General features: G+C 48.7%; 1 protein-coding gene across 4 annotated transcripts in view; it reads left to right on the plus strand.

Annotated features, from left to right (window-relative positions):
- IQSEC1 (IQ motif and Sec7 domain ArfGEF 1) overlaps window positions 1-13,958 on the plus strand; it is a 452,933-nt gene that overhangs the window by 346,200 nt on the left and 92,775 nt on the right. The gene's annotated exons all lie outside the window — the stretch shown is intronic.

A 13,958-nucleotide genomic window follows, 5' to 3' on the forward strand; every position in this document is an offset into this window, starting at 1 on the left:
TCCTCCTCACTCCAACGGCTCTGGTTCTGGATCGAGGCGGGAGCGTCGGGACCTGGCTCAGGCCCAGACTGACCATTGGGTGACCTTGAGCCAGCCCTGACCTCTTCCAAGCCTGACTCAGTGCAGAAGCCCAGGGCATGCGGTGGCCTCAGTAAGAGGACTGAAGGTCTGGCTCTTTGAGGACTCAGACAAGCCACACATCACCCGTCTCCCCTGGGCTAAACCCCATGACAGGACGGGATTTTCACCACCTTCCTGTTAGGCTTCGATGGTTCTCTGTGAGGCAAACGAAACTCAGTTCTAAGTTCTATTGACATTTTTGGTAGGCCTTGTGACTCCTGGACCTACTTGTTTCTTATCTCTGTCACAAAAACCTCCTAGAGGGCTGAGGGGAGGACTTCATCTTTCCCAGGGTCTGAGAAAAGGAAGTGGGAGGTGGCTACATGTGGCCACATGTTCTGGATGCATGACTGCAAGGCCTCATTTAGGACTTTCTGCCCCCTTGAAGGAAGAGCAGAACCCACTGCTGGTGTCGGGAGGATGGCTGGGACCAAGGGTCACAGTCGCCCAGTGGGCCAGAGCTCCAGATGCTTCCAGTGTACAGTTCAGGTTGCATACGTTTGTGAGCAGTGGGCAAAGAATTATGCACTCTTACCAAGCTGTGGGCCTGAAAGGCCGTGTTCACCAGAAGAGGGCACCTTTTACCAACTCACAAGCAAGGGCCCTGCATGCTAGTGGTAGAAGCAGCCTTGAGTCCTCAATGGCAAAGGAGAGGTGTCTGGGCATGGGGGTCACCTTCCCACTTATGCTGCCTCCCTGTGCTCAGTTTTCCGAATCTCCTTCTAGGACCATGTTGGTAATCCCATGAGAAAGGGAACTTAAACACCCTCCTCCACCTGTGTGAGCAGCTCAAGTAGACCCTGCCCAGTGAGTCCTTAAAAGGAATCAAGCTATAAGCCTGGCCTTAGCAGCTGTAGAATGGCTTGGCTCAAATCATACCTACGTCCACATCTCAGCTCCAGCTCTGCCTGGCCATTTACTCCTGGTCAGGATACCTCTGCACTTTATCATCTGTTAATATCCCCCAAAGCTCAAGTATGAAGGACCCTTACCTCAGTGCCTGGCACCGTGGAAAGTGAACACTGTATTTAGGAAGGCATGTTGATTTTAGGACAAGGACCCCCACGAACTACACACATTCATTTCACCCACAAATATTTCTTAAACAGCTAGTATGTGCCAGGCACTACTCTGGGGCTGAAAATGAATGGCGAGTACAACAGACATGACCCTCACCCTCACAGAGCTGTCCAGGGAAGGAGAGGGAAATGCTCACATGGACAGTATCAACCATGTGCTGGGAGGAATTGCTCAGTGGTGCCTGCGAAGGTCAGGCAAAGGTTCCCTGAGGGAGCTGAGGCATGAAGGTAAAGTCAGGGTTAAGTACAGGAAACGAGAGAGAAGAATGTACCAGGCAGAGGAAATAGCACATGCAAGGGCCCAGGGGCAGGACCCAACTTCCTGGGTATGAAGAGGCTAGAACAGATTGGGAAGGGCAGAGATAAGCAGAGGCCAATCCACAGGGGTTTGTGGGCATGGAAAGGAATTTCTTAAGCATTAGATAGCCAGGGTTTGAAGCAGGCAGTGACAAGTTTGTTGATAGATTGTAATGTCCATGAAAATGGCTTAAATCCTGGCTCTGCTTCCTGACCCACCTGCCCTCCCTCTAATTGAGAAGGAGGGATAGGGAGGAGGGTGCTTTAGATTGTACAGGCAGGAAGAAGGAAGTTTGAATGAGGAAGCTTAGGGTGAGATACGAGGCTGGGCTCAGCCACTGCCCTCCAGGCATCTGCCCCCAGGCTGACCCACACCCAGTCTGCTGGCTGGCTGGGGCCTGCAATGGCTAGACTGCAATTCTTCAGCAGGGCCACAGGTGGCACCAGCATCCCAGTGGTGGCAGGTGGGCTGGACCAGCAGGGTGAGAGTTGGGATGGGGGACTGTTCCAGTCTGGCCAAGGCCTGAGGAAGCTTCCCCCTGTTTTCCTCCTTTGCCATGAGCTGCCCTCCCCCTCCACATTGCTGGTTCTGTGGCTCCAGCTTTCAATTGCCACCACCCTACCTTTCATCCCCTCCAAAGACCACTCCATCAGCTGTGCCCTGTCTTTTCAAGCCTATCTAAATTTGCCACTAAGTCTAACCTGGTGACAGCTGGGTGAAACCACTCTTTGCAGGGGAGTGCTTGGATCCAGATCTTCCCTGCAGCCTCAGGTCAATGAAATGCAGGGAAGCCAGGACTTCAATAATGAAGTCCTGGCCTCACAGGGTGGGCAGGGAGTCAGTGAGTTATGTGTAAAGCACACAGTGAATGCCCAACAAATGTTAGCCTAGCCAGGGCCGGGCACTCAGGAGGCCTTCCAAGCCTGGCAGTCCCTTCCCCTGCTTCTCAGCTAAAGCATAGAGATGCAAGTGTATGTTCAGTAGAGAAGCACCTTCCCAACCAGAGGCTGAGAACCAACCCCAGGTAGGATTGCTCATGGCTTGTGCCATATGTTGGTATCAGATCCTAGCTCCCTGCATTCTGTGAGCAATCTTGCATCTTGGGCAAGTGGTTTGGTCCTTCTGAACCCCATTCCTTCTGTAAGATGTGAACGGTGCCATGTCTGTGTTTGAGAGGGTTGCAAACACCCTGTGTGAACCATGTGGAGCCCCTGCCACTGAATTGGTGCTGTGCAAATGGCAGTCACTGCTGCTACTAGTGTAGCTAACCATCCTTCCCTGGAACTAAGGGAGACCAAGGAGCAGAAGCTAGAGCCTCGATTGCAAGAAGCATACAGCAAGAGGGAATTTACTATAAGGTAGCATTTTCCCCAGACCATCCTGGAAAAATGGAAGCCTACAACAGGGCCTCTCCTTAGGACTGGAGGCAGGACCCACCAGGAATGCCTCCAGGAGGGGGTATGCACTTGCTTCCTACTTGGGTGCCCCCAAGCAGGGTTGAGCCCCCTGAAAGGCCCATCAGGTATGACTGCCATGAGGATGAGCCCCACTTTGGGAGGAACCCTAGAAGAAGAAATGACCTGAAGGGAAATAACTGAAGTCCAAGCCCAGCACCCTCACTCCTGCTTTCAATCCCCGTTTGTGGTGTTGTGTTAAGTGTGGATTACCTTTAACCAGGGTAATAATTACTGCAGACATAGTGGACATGTTGAAAGGATTGTTGTATGCTTGTAAACACAAGTTGTGCTTCTAACACTCCAGGGGTTTGCAAACCTTGATGTCTTTGCTATTAATACCTAAATGACAGTCATTTATGCAAATTGTGAAAGAGACCAAAATTGTTTGTGGTTTGGTTGCATAAGTGATTTTGTTGCTCAGTGTGGGAACCTGGAGGGCCCGCACTGGGTCTCAAGGTTTACATTTGTTTTGTGGTGTTGGTTTCTCTTCCCAAGACTCAGGGATACAGAATTTCTCAGACTTTTCATGGGTAGATCCACAGGTGGCAATCCCAGTTCTGCCATGACCAGCCTAGTGGCCTTGAGGTGTGCCATTTAACCTCTCTGGGTCGTGATTTCTTTTTTTTTTTTTAATTTATTTATCTTTAGAGAGGAAGGGAAGGAGAGAAGGAGACAAATATCAATGTATGGTTGCCTCTCATGAGTCCCCTGCTGGGAACTGGCCTGCAACCCAGGCATGTGCCCTGACTGGGAATTGAACCGAGATCGTGTGGTTCACAGGCCCTCGCCCAATCCACTGAGCTACACCAGCCAGGGCTTGGGTTGTGATTTCTTTATGGACTAAACCATGGGTCTTGATAAGCGACTCCATGACATGGCAGCAGACACCTGTCTCTTGTGCAGGAAGTGCTCCCTGGGACTGCCTCTTCCTCTTCCCAAAGCAGGAGGTGTGCAGTCTTATTTCCAAGAGGAAGGGGACAGGGTCGTGACAGCCACCCTTCACCCTTTCCTACTCTCGGTCCCCCTGGTGCTGAACCAGGGCAGGTACTGTCCTCAGCTTTAGGTGACAGTGAAGGCATTACATGCTTGAGGGTGTTTTCTTTCTGCAAAAAGCGTGTTCTCAGATCCCTGTGACCCACCAAGCAGGGTTTCTGGAAGTACGAGACCCAGGCCCCCGGTGGGGTATGAACTGATTCCAGATGAGCCATCAGTTCGGCATTCAGTCACGTGGAGCACAGCACATGGAAGCCGGGAGAAAGCTCTTCCCCCCCAGTGCTCTGTCAGCCCTTCTGACTCCGTCCACACCAAGGTGGTAGTTGGTACTAACATGTCTTTAATGACTCTTTATCACTAAAAAAAAAAAGCTTAACTATATTTCATTATTTTACAGGAAGTAATATCATCACATGGTTCAATAGCTAAAGGTGTACAAGGGCACACGTGAACAGGAAGCCCCCTCCCAGCCCCGGCTCAGTTCCCCCAGAGCCCACTGCTGACCAGAGATATTTTATACATATATCATCGTATGTATGTGTGTACTCTTCTCCCTGTCTTTTTTTAAAATCCAAATACAGGATTCTTCCCCTTATTTTTCTCACTGAGCAATACATCGATATCATTTCCTATGACTCATCCTTCTGTTTTATGCCGCTTTCTGTAATAGGGATTCTTTATACTTGTAACCTTTGTTTTAAACCAACGGGCCTTCAAGCACAGGCTTTCTGCGGATAACAGAATCCAAGCAGTATTTTCCAACAGTGTTTTGGTTTTGGTGATTTGTTTTGATGGGAAAATTTAACTTATGCTCAGTGAACCTGGTTGTTCACTGGTGTAGCAGATACAAAGTCTCCCTGGTAGAAAGAATGGCATTAAGCAATTGGTATGCAGTGCTATGTGATCCTTGGGAAAACTAACCTCAGGCTAAGTCCAGGCCACTTCTTCCAACTGCTACCCCCTACATACAGACCCACGGGGTGAAGCTTCTACTTCATTCTCTGGCCTCACACTTCACACTCCACATATTTCCAGAACTATGATTATATTTTTCCAAGTGCCTGAAACCTTTGCCCATGCTATTCCCATGCCATTCTCTGTGCCTGCAGTACCTTTCTCCTGCTGGACCCCCAGAGAATTCTCATTCATGCCACAAATACTAAAGCAGGAGTCACCTCCTCCAGGAAGCCTTCCCTGATTGCCAACCCATCACCTCTCAGTCATTCTTGCCTCTATGCTGGGTTGTCCCCATAATTGCTCTTATCACCCACTTTGGTTCCCCGTCATAGTGCAGAGATCTTCAAACTGTGGCAGGCATCAGAATCACCTGGACGGTGAGAATCTGCATTTATAATGATTCCCAGCTGGGACTGTGGCTGCTGGTGTTCCTGGGACCAGGCTTTAAAAACCCCTGGTGGAGTGGAAAGAACATAGACTGAGTATCAGTGTTCCTGGGTTGTAATTCTGGCTTCATCATTAGTGTGTTGTATGTCTTTGGGCAATACACACCCTCTCTGGGCTTCAGGGCCCCCGTGGTCAACTGGAATGAAAGCCACCTTGCAGAGCTGCCATCAGAATTATGTGAACTCGTGCAGCACAGGGCTGGCACCATCAGTTTTGAGTTGTCTTCAGTCCCCTTACCCACTGGGCTTCCCGAGCTTAGGACCCACGTGTGATTTCTCTCTGCATTCTCTGAGATGCCTAGTCAAGGCCTGACTCATAGTGGTTGGTGATAAGTGTGTGTGTGTGTGGGGGGGGGGGGGGAGTTGTTGAACACATTTAGGAGCACACATGTCCTCCGTTACAGATTTATTTAAACAATAAATCGGATGTCACCTGTATCCCGCCTCCATTAGTTCCAGATCAGGGGAATCAGGTCAAGCTGGTTGGAGCCTTCCTCCCACTGGGACAAAAGAAGCCGTTGTTTAAATCAATCACATAAAAAAGACTGCACGGAGGATGTTTAACTCACTTAAGAGAAGCTCTTAGGGGCATCCATTTGCAAAACGGGCATCCCCAGCACTTGTTATAAATGAAAGCAACTATTTATTAAAGTAGAGGCCGCTGGGGCCGTGGCTTGGCACCCCTTCGGTAGGTGTTCTGCGGTATAAAGGCACAGCTTAAGAGTAAGCAAGACACGTCCTTAACAGCCCTTTAGAATGTGGAGCTGGCCCTGCCAGATGAGTGAATCAGTGACAGCCAGGGGGGATGTTCTGTACCAGAGCAAGCAGCTTTTTCTCCAGGTTTCTAATTTTTCTAGATTCCCTCAATTTCCCCAGCCTCTTTAATGCCCCAGTTTAAGCAAAGCTGCTAGAAAAGAAACCCAAATGTATTAAGGATGGTCATTCACTTTGCCAAAAGGATGCCCATTTTTTAAAATAAAATCTTCACCTGACAGTTTTCTTTAAGTACTGGGCATACTAGAGATAAGAATCAGTGTCTTTGAAAAACAATTTCACCTGGACTTTTCAGAATCTGGTGTATAAAGAGGAGTGTTGGCCCTGGCTGGTGTGGCTCAGTGGATTGAGCGAGGGCCTGTGAACCACACGATCGCAGTTCAGTTCCAAGTCAGGGCACATGCCTGGGTTGCAGGCCAGTTCCCAGCAGGGGATGCATGAGAAGCAACCATACATTGATGTTTCTCTCCTTCTCTCCTTCCTTTCCTCTCTAAAGATAAATAAATAAAATCTTCAACAAAAAAAAAAAGAGGAGTGTTGGCTCAGACTGAATAAGACAAGGGTGAGAATGGGGATCGGGAAGGGGGTCTTTTGTTCCCTTCCATGCTCACAAGTCTTGCACCACCCCTGCGGTTGTCTCTGAGCCAGAATGAATCTAGTTCAACGTGATTCATTCATTTATCTGACATTTACTGAGCACCTACTGTGGACCAGCACCATCTGGTTGCTGGGATACAGTGGTGAAGAAAGTCCCTTCCTTCACAGAGCTTCATTTTGGTAGAAGAGACAGACAGTAAATAAATTAACAGGTAATTAAGCAAGATAAAAATGTAGGCTGTGAGATGGGCTTTAAAGGGAATAAAAAGAGATCAAGAGAATGGGGGTGTACCTTACCTGGGGGGTCTGGGGAGGGCCCTTGGAGGAAGTGACAAGTGAATAGGTGACCCGTATGGTGAAAGGTATGCACTGTCTCTGAGCTCCTAAGTGTGGGGTCTGTCTCCTTCCCAGACTGTAGACATGAGGGATGGGGTAGGGCTGGAACCATAGAAGTTAATTCATCCCTGGGCTCCCAAGCTCCCAAAAGGATTTATGGGTAGGGACCCTTTTAGTGTGGGCTGAGCCCTGGGACTGGTTTATTGAGGGAGGAATGGCAAAGTGGGCAATGGCAAGAACTGCCTCCCGGATTTGACCCAACCTGGACCCCTAAGGCAACCTCAGCAGAGCTGACAGAAGACTCATGTCCTTTCCCAGTGGCCCCTGCTGTCTCCACCCTGCTTCCCCCAGGATGTACTGCATTCCAGAGGGGAGTCCAGACATTCCCAAGAAAGGGAGCCAGGATTTGTGACCGGGGTCGTAGGAGCTGCCTGAGTGTGGGCAGTGGGGGTCAGAATGCATACTGAAGGACCCCCTCCTTTTTTCTGGATGATAAGGCTAAGGATCATAGTAAAGTGTCTGATTCAGAGTATATGCCCTGTGAGAGATGATCATGATTCTGTGAGAAAAGTGACACCCCCTGGGGTTAGAAGAGACAAGAAGAGGCAGGGAGGTGAGAAAGGAGGCCCAGAAAGACCCAGTGCATTTCACCAAGATGGAAGTCCACACAGGTGCAAGGGAGCTGGGATTTGATACTATCTTGGTCAAGCAGCCTCACTCTAAGGCTGGAAAGGCACTTAATTCAACAGACATTGACTTGTTTGTGTGTTAGCTCTGGGGTGAGATGCAGGGTCCACAGTGGAGCAGGAGAAAGGCCTTCCATAGTCTGAAGGCCTCCTGGCGAGGTGCCCAGCCACTTGGCAAGTGTCATTGCCAAGCTTCCCACCACTCCCGCAGCGAAAGTCTGTGCCCTCTCTGTGGGTGAAGAGGCATGGAGGCCCCAGGAAGCTGGGTGACTTGCCTGAGGTCAAATGTTGGATAGGGGAGGATGTCTGTCTAGGACTTCTGGGCACAGGCCTGCCTCTTTGGTTTGGGGCAGAGAACTGGGGCAGCCTGGGCTCCATCTCAGACAGAGAGAATGGGCACAGAAGGGAAGACCTGGAACAGCCTGGAGCTGTTTTCCTTCAGTCGTCCCTGCGGGAGGGCTGAACCCACTGAGTGTCAGCACTGAGGGTATCACCCCTGGAATCCTGAGGATCTGGCATTGACTTCCTTGTGTCACCAGCCAGAGAAAGGAGGGTTGAGCATGAGAGGCTGAAATGGGGGCACTTTTGATTGTATCTTGGGACTGGCAGGCACCCTGACAGCAAGTGTGATGAACAGTGTGATTTGGGGAGGGTGGGGGTCAGGGAAGAGCCCTTCACTGATGAAGGCAGCAGCTCAGCTTTTTGCTTCTGCATTTCTTCCTGATGTTGACAAGCCCCTTGAACCTGCAAGACCTGCAAGCGAACATTTCCCGTTCATTTTAGTAGACTCATAGCTCAAGTAGCCACACTTCAAAAGCCACAGATCTGTTCCCCACAGGCCCTGCCCACTGGACTCCTGAATAAGCAATCTAGCTCACCTGGCGGGCCCAGTAGAGGGACCCAAAGGGATGAGGTATGCCTACAGGAAGAGCCAGACTGAGAAGGCATGTGGTGGGCACATTCTGACCTCAGGCTGCCACCACCATCTTCCTTTACTTTTGTAACAAACCAGCACCCTCTATGTGGCGGGGGTTGCCATGGGCAGTGGATTTCTTGAAGCGTGGAGTGCTCTGGGAATCTAGGCCAGGAGGGCTTCTTGCGGAGGTGATCGTTTTGGGATCTGATGTTTACTTGGTCAGTTGCATGCTGTTTTTCAGAGCTCCCACAGGACCACCCTATACCTATACCAGTACGGGTTTTGGTTTCTCCTTGTATCAGACCCTGTGTCCTAGCTGTGGTTCTATTACTGTAGCCGCTCTCTGAGGGTCTTTCCCATGCCCTCACAGGCTATATTAATTAATCCATTTGTCAACTGTTGACATAACAACTGCATCTAATTTTTATTGTTCATTTAAAGGTCACAGGAGCCCTGACTCATGTGGCTCAGTGGGTTGAATATCATCTCACAAACCTAAGGGTCACTGGTTCAATTCCCATCAGGGCACATACCTGGATTGTGGGCCAGGACCCCTGTTGGGGGGCGGGGGGTGGTTGTGATAGGCAACCGATCTATGTTTCTCTTGCACATTGATGTTTCTCTCCCTCTCTTTCTCTCTCTCATCCCCTCTCTGTAAGAGTAAATAAATAAAATCTTTAAAGACCACAGGAAAACATCCTTCTTTCATCTGAAATCATGATGGTTCATTTGTCAGAGCAGTGGAGAAAGAGCTATGGAAAGGAAGTCAGATGACCACTTCTTGGCTGTGTTCCAGTGTAACTTGAGGAAGGGCCCCCACTCTCTAAGCCTCGGGTTCTTCATCTGAATAATGGGAAGGCAGCACTGGGTAATGGTGACTCCTTATGGCTTTAAAGCTCTAGGATGTGCTAACATTGAGGGCACTTTTGAGCTCTCTGTCATGGTCCAGGTCCTGGCCAACCCAGGTGTTAGTGAGTTTTTTGTGGTTGGGACTCCATCTCTCAGGTTCTGTGACAGGTGTCTGGAACCAGGCCAGTGATATGAAGCAGTGGCAGAGCCAGAGCCCCAGTGGGATGAGTGGGTGGGAATGGATGGAGAGCCATGGCCCCTGCCCTTGAGGTGCCCACTGTCTGGGTGAGGGGTTTTCACTCTGCCTGGCAGGGTTGGCCAGGAGAGGAGGCAGCTCAAAGAGAAGGTGACATTTAGGCTGGTCTTTGAAGGCTGAGTAAGAGGTTGCCAAGCAGATGAAGAGAGCAACCCAGGGACTGGGAACAGCATAAGCAAAGGCACTGGGATGGGGAAGTGCACGGTGTATTCTAGGAGGAGCTAGCTAGTAGAGATGGGAATTGGGAATGAGGCCAGAAAAAGAGTCATGGGCTGGATGACAACCAAGTGAGTGCCTGAGCTGGTAAATGGCCATGTTGTCTAGTTCCACGTAAACAACCTTCAGCCTCCTAAAGTAAGTTATCCCAAAGTCATTTCGTTTACTTTGCTTAATAAGATCAGAGAAGTCCATGATTTGCAAGTAATTTCTATTAAAAATGATTAAAACTGAAAACGTAACCTGGCACTTAACAAGGACAGCTTTATTTATATGGATAATTTCTCTTCTGGGGACTGACTAGCCTTGCTGAGATGTCCGTTAGAGGATTCTATGTTCTGTGCAGCTGTCTCTTTTTTTGTGGAATCCAACGTTCGTACAAATAAGTGCCATTCCGTTTAGAACCCACAGCTCCCCACAACTTACCCAGGTCCAGGCTGTGTGCTGGACTGTCCGCGCTCCTGCTGTGCCACCCCAACAGTGGAGCACTGTGGCCTGGGAGGCAGGTCGCCTGGGCCAGTGTCAGTGTTACTCCCTTCACTTCTCTGGGCCTCACTCCCCCTGTCTGTCAAATAAGGGGTTGGGCTGGAGGGGGGACCACAGAGCTTCCTCCTAGACCCCGCATTCTGGCTGTGATATAGGGATGTTTGTTTCAATGTTATGAAGAGTGATGTGTTATAATGACCTGTAGACACCAAGAGGGAAGCTGGAATGGGCTTATGTGGCGAACGTAATTGAATTTTATGGCTGCCAGTGAGACACAGCCTGCTCAAAAGACAAGAGAACTGGATTGGCCAGAGACAGTTCAAGTACAGGCTGGAATTGGGGTCTTTGTGGGTTGGCCCTGGCAGGTTTCAGAGTCTCCTAGAAAGTGTTAGAAGGTGCCAGAAGACTTCCAACCCCTTGGATTACTATATCTTTTATTGATCTCTTTATTTCACTAGTCTTTTTCTTTTTATGGTAATAAACACTTATTTAAAAATTTTAAAACTATGCAAAAGCATAAAGTGAAAAGTCTTCCTTTCTCCTTCCCACCTCTGTCCCAATAAGACCTCCAACTTAGAGGGCAGAGGCCTCTCTCCAGGAATCTCTGGAATCCCTAGTTTCCCTTCCCAGATGCTACCACTGGTGCCTGTTTCTTGGGTCTCCTTTAAGAAATAGTCTATGATTATCTTACGTAAGCATGCTAGTGGTCCATCTATTTTACTGTGAGTAAATTTCACATTTTTGGGACTTTTAATGTTGGTGTTATGTCTCGGATCTTTTTCTATAAGTGGGTATGGTGCTGCTGCCGTCATTTACACATAAGACCCCGCCGGTGGGCACACCGCAGACTGCTTAACCAGTCCCACTGAGACATTGTGAGTTTTCTCCTCTGTGTTCTGCTGTTACAAACAACTAACATCCTTGGGCCTAAGTGTTTGTGCACAGGGATAGCTGGTTTGTAGGGTTCGCTTCTAACAGTGTCCCATCTTGTGGCCGTCTTGTCTGAAGGTGACCTGGCCCGTCCCTGTTGTTTTAATCACCATCCTTCCCCGTGACGTTTGGATTCTGTTCTTCCAGATTGTGTCCACGGGGCCTGAGCCAAGGCATCAGGAGACTAGATGAAAGGGCAAGGCATGCTCTAGGGGTAACTGGAGCCAACATAAAATTTCTTCAGGGTAGCTTCATTTATTTCAGGGTTGACAAAGGTTTTCTGTGGAGAGCTAGTTGTAAAAATTTAGGCTTTGCAAGCCATACATTTCTGTTGTAACTGTTCAACTCTGTTGCAGCACAAAAGTATCCATAGACAATATGTAAGTGAGTGGGTATGAGTCTGTTCCAATAAAACTTTATTTTAAAAAAACCAGACACTAGTCTAAATTTGGCTTTCAAGCCTTAGTTTGACAACCTTTGATTTATGCCGTTGCTGGGTGCCTCGGTGTCCCTGGCCTCATAGTAGGGGTAGGGGATGCTATAGGGAAGGATGCAGGCCCAACTCACCTGGCAAAGACAATGCAGCTCGTTGGTGTGAGGGAAGAGCAGCTGCAAAGAAACGTGGGAGTTTATTGTACAAGAGGAGTTTCTAATTTGGACTAGAAGTCAGTCAGGGGTTGTTTTCTGGAAGAAGTGGCATCGATAACTAAAACTCATAGTCCTAGCCATGAGCCAGGCACAGTGGGGAGTTTTGGGGGTCTGATAGAAGTTAAGCGTGTCGGGAGGTATGGCATGCATGGAGGGGGCATGATGAAGGGCAAGGGCTGGAGGGATGAACCAGAACCAGGCCACACAGGCCATGGGGCCAGCCATGTGGAGTGGATGGCCTTCATCCCGACAGCTCTGAGAGAGGGACTGCAAAGGCTGGCCTTTGGGGGAGTGCCATGTATCTGGCCAAAGGACAGTAAGGAGGCTGTAGGAAATGGGAGGCTTTCTGAAGCCAGGGGGAAGGGATGGAGTTAGTCGGGTTGTGGCATGTGAAATGGGCCAAGACAAGCAGCTCAGTACTGAAACCCAGGATGATAAAGTGGAAGTAAACATTTTCATCATTTTCTTGCATCCTATAGCCTCATTCTTCCCTCAAGGCCCAGTCCAAATGTCCCTTTATCTTTGAAGGCTCTAGAGGACCAGAGTTATAGGCTTCTTCTAGACTATCGTGCCATTATACTGGGGGACACTTGTCACAGCAGTATCTCCCTATTGAGGTCTCAGAAGACAGGCAGAGAATAAGCACTACTAAATGCTTGATAAATTAAATTCAGTGGCAGGGTGAATTAGCCAGGGTAGAGGTGGCTGATGAGCCACACTTTACAGTTGAAGAAACTGATGCTCAGAAAGCAAAGCAATCTGCCCAAATGGTGCATGTATGAATTCTTCCCAGTCTTGTCATTTCGGCAGAAAAATTGGCTTTCTCTGCCTTTTTATGCTAGAGCTTTTCTTGTTCACCTCATAATTTGCTAAATTATTAATCTTTGAAGCAGTTAACTGAGCAGAAGCAATAGGCACACTTTGCAGGAAGATAAAACAAGACAAGAGAATTAGGAGACATTTGATTTCCCATCACTCAACCCTGTGGTGTTCCAAATGCTAACAAGGAAATTCAACCCTCTTCTAAATCCCAGCTGGAACAATGTCCAGTGAGTGAGTGGTGAGGCCCCAGGCCTGAACAAGTGCTTGGAATTCCTAAAGAAGCAGGTCTTGAGGCTGTTGGAGCCTGTCTGGAGTGCTCTGGGCAGCTGGATTGGGGAATTCTCTCGGCTCTGAGTTTATTGCAGGCTAATTTTAGAGGATAGTTCAAGCTAGGGTGGAGTTCACCCGCCCCAACAGGACTATATCAACCGTATTTCCTCCCAGCTCCTTTCACCCCTTTGTATGTTGGTGCTTTTGTCCATCTTCTTGATTCTAGACATCCTAGTGGGTGTGAGGTGATATCTCATTAGGGTTTTGATCTTTATTTCCCTGGTGCCTAGTGATGTTCAGCAACTTTTTATGTGTCAGTGGCCATTCAGATACTTTCTCAGGAGAAATATCTATTCAGATCCTGTGCCTATTTTTAAATTGGGTTATTTGTCTTTTTATTAAGATTTTATTTATTTATTTTTAGAGAAGGGGAGGGAGGTAGTAAGGGAGGGAGAGAAACATGGAGGAGGTACATCGATCAGTTGCTTCGCACATTCCCCCGACTGGGGACCTGGCCTGCAACCCAGGCATGTGCCCTGACTGGGAATCGAACCAGTGACCTCTCGGTTACCAGGCTGACACTAAGTCCACTGAGCCACACAAGCCAGGGCTATTTGCCTTTTTATTATTGACTTGTAAGAGTTTGTTATGTAGTACTGATACTAGACTCTTTTTAATCAGATATATGATTTGCAAGTATTTTCTCCCATTCTGTGTATGTACATTTGTATTTATAATGTAGAAAAGAAAACAGAAGCAAAGAAGAGGAATGTGGAGATGGGCGATGAGGGGCACTGGATTCCTGCCCAGTCTCTTGTCTGG

This window comes from Sturnira hondurensis, unplaced genomic scaffold, assembly GCF_014824575.4.
Source record: "Sturnira hondurensis isolate 20B ecotype Veracruz unplaced genomic scaffold, ASM1482457v3 Scaffold0023357, whole genome shotgun sequence".
In the NCBI taxonomy this organism is placed as follows: Eukaryota; Metazoa; Chordata; class Mammalia; order Chiroptera; family Phyllostomidae; genus Sturnira; species Sturnira hondurensis.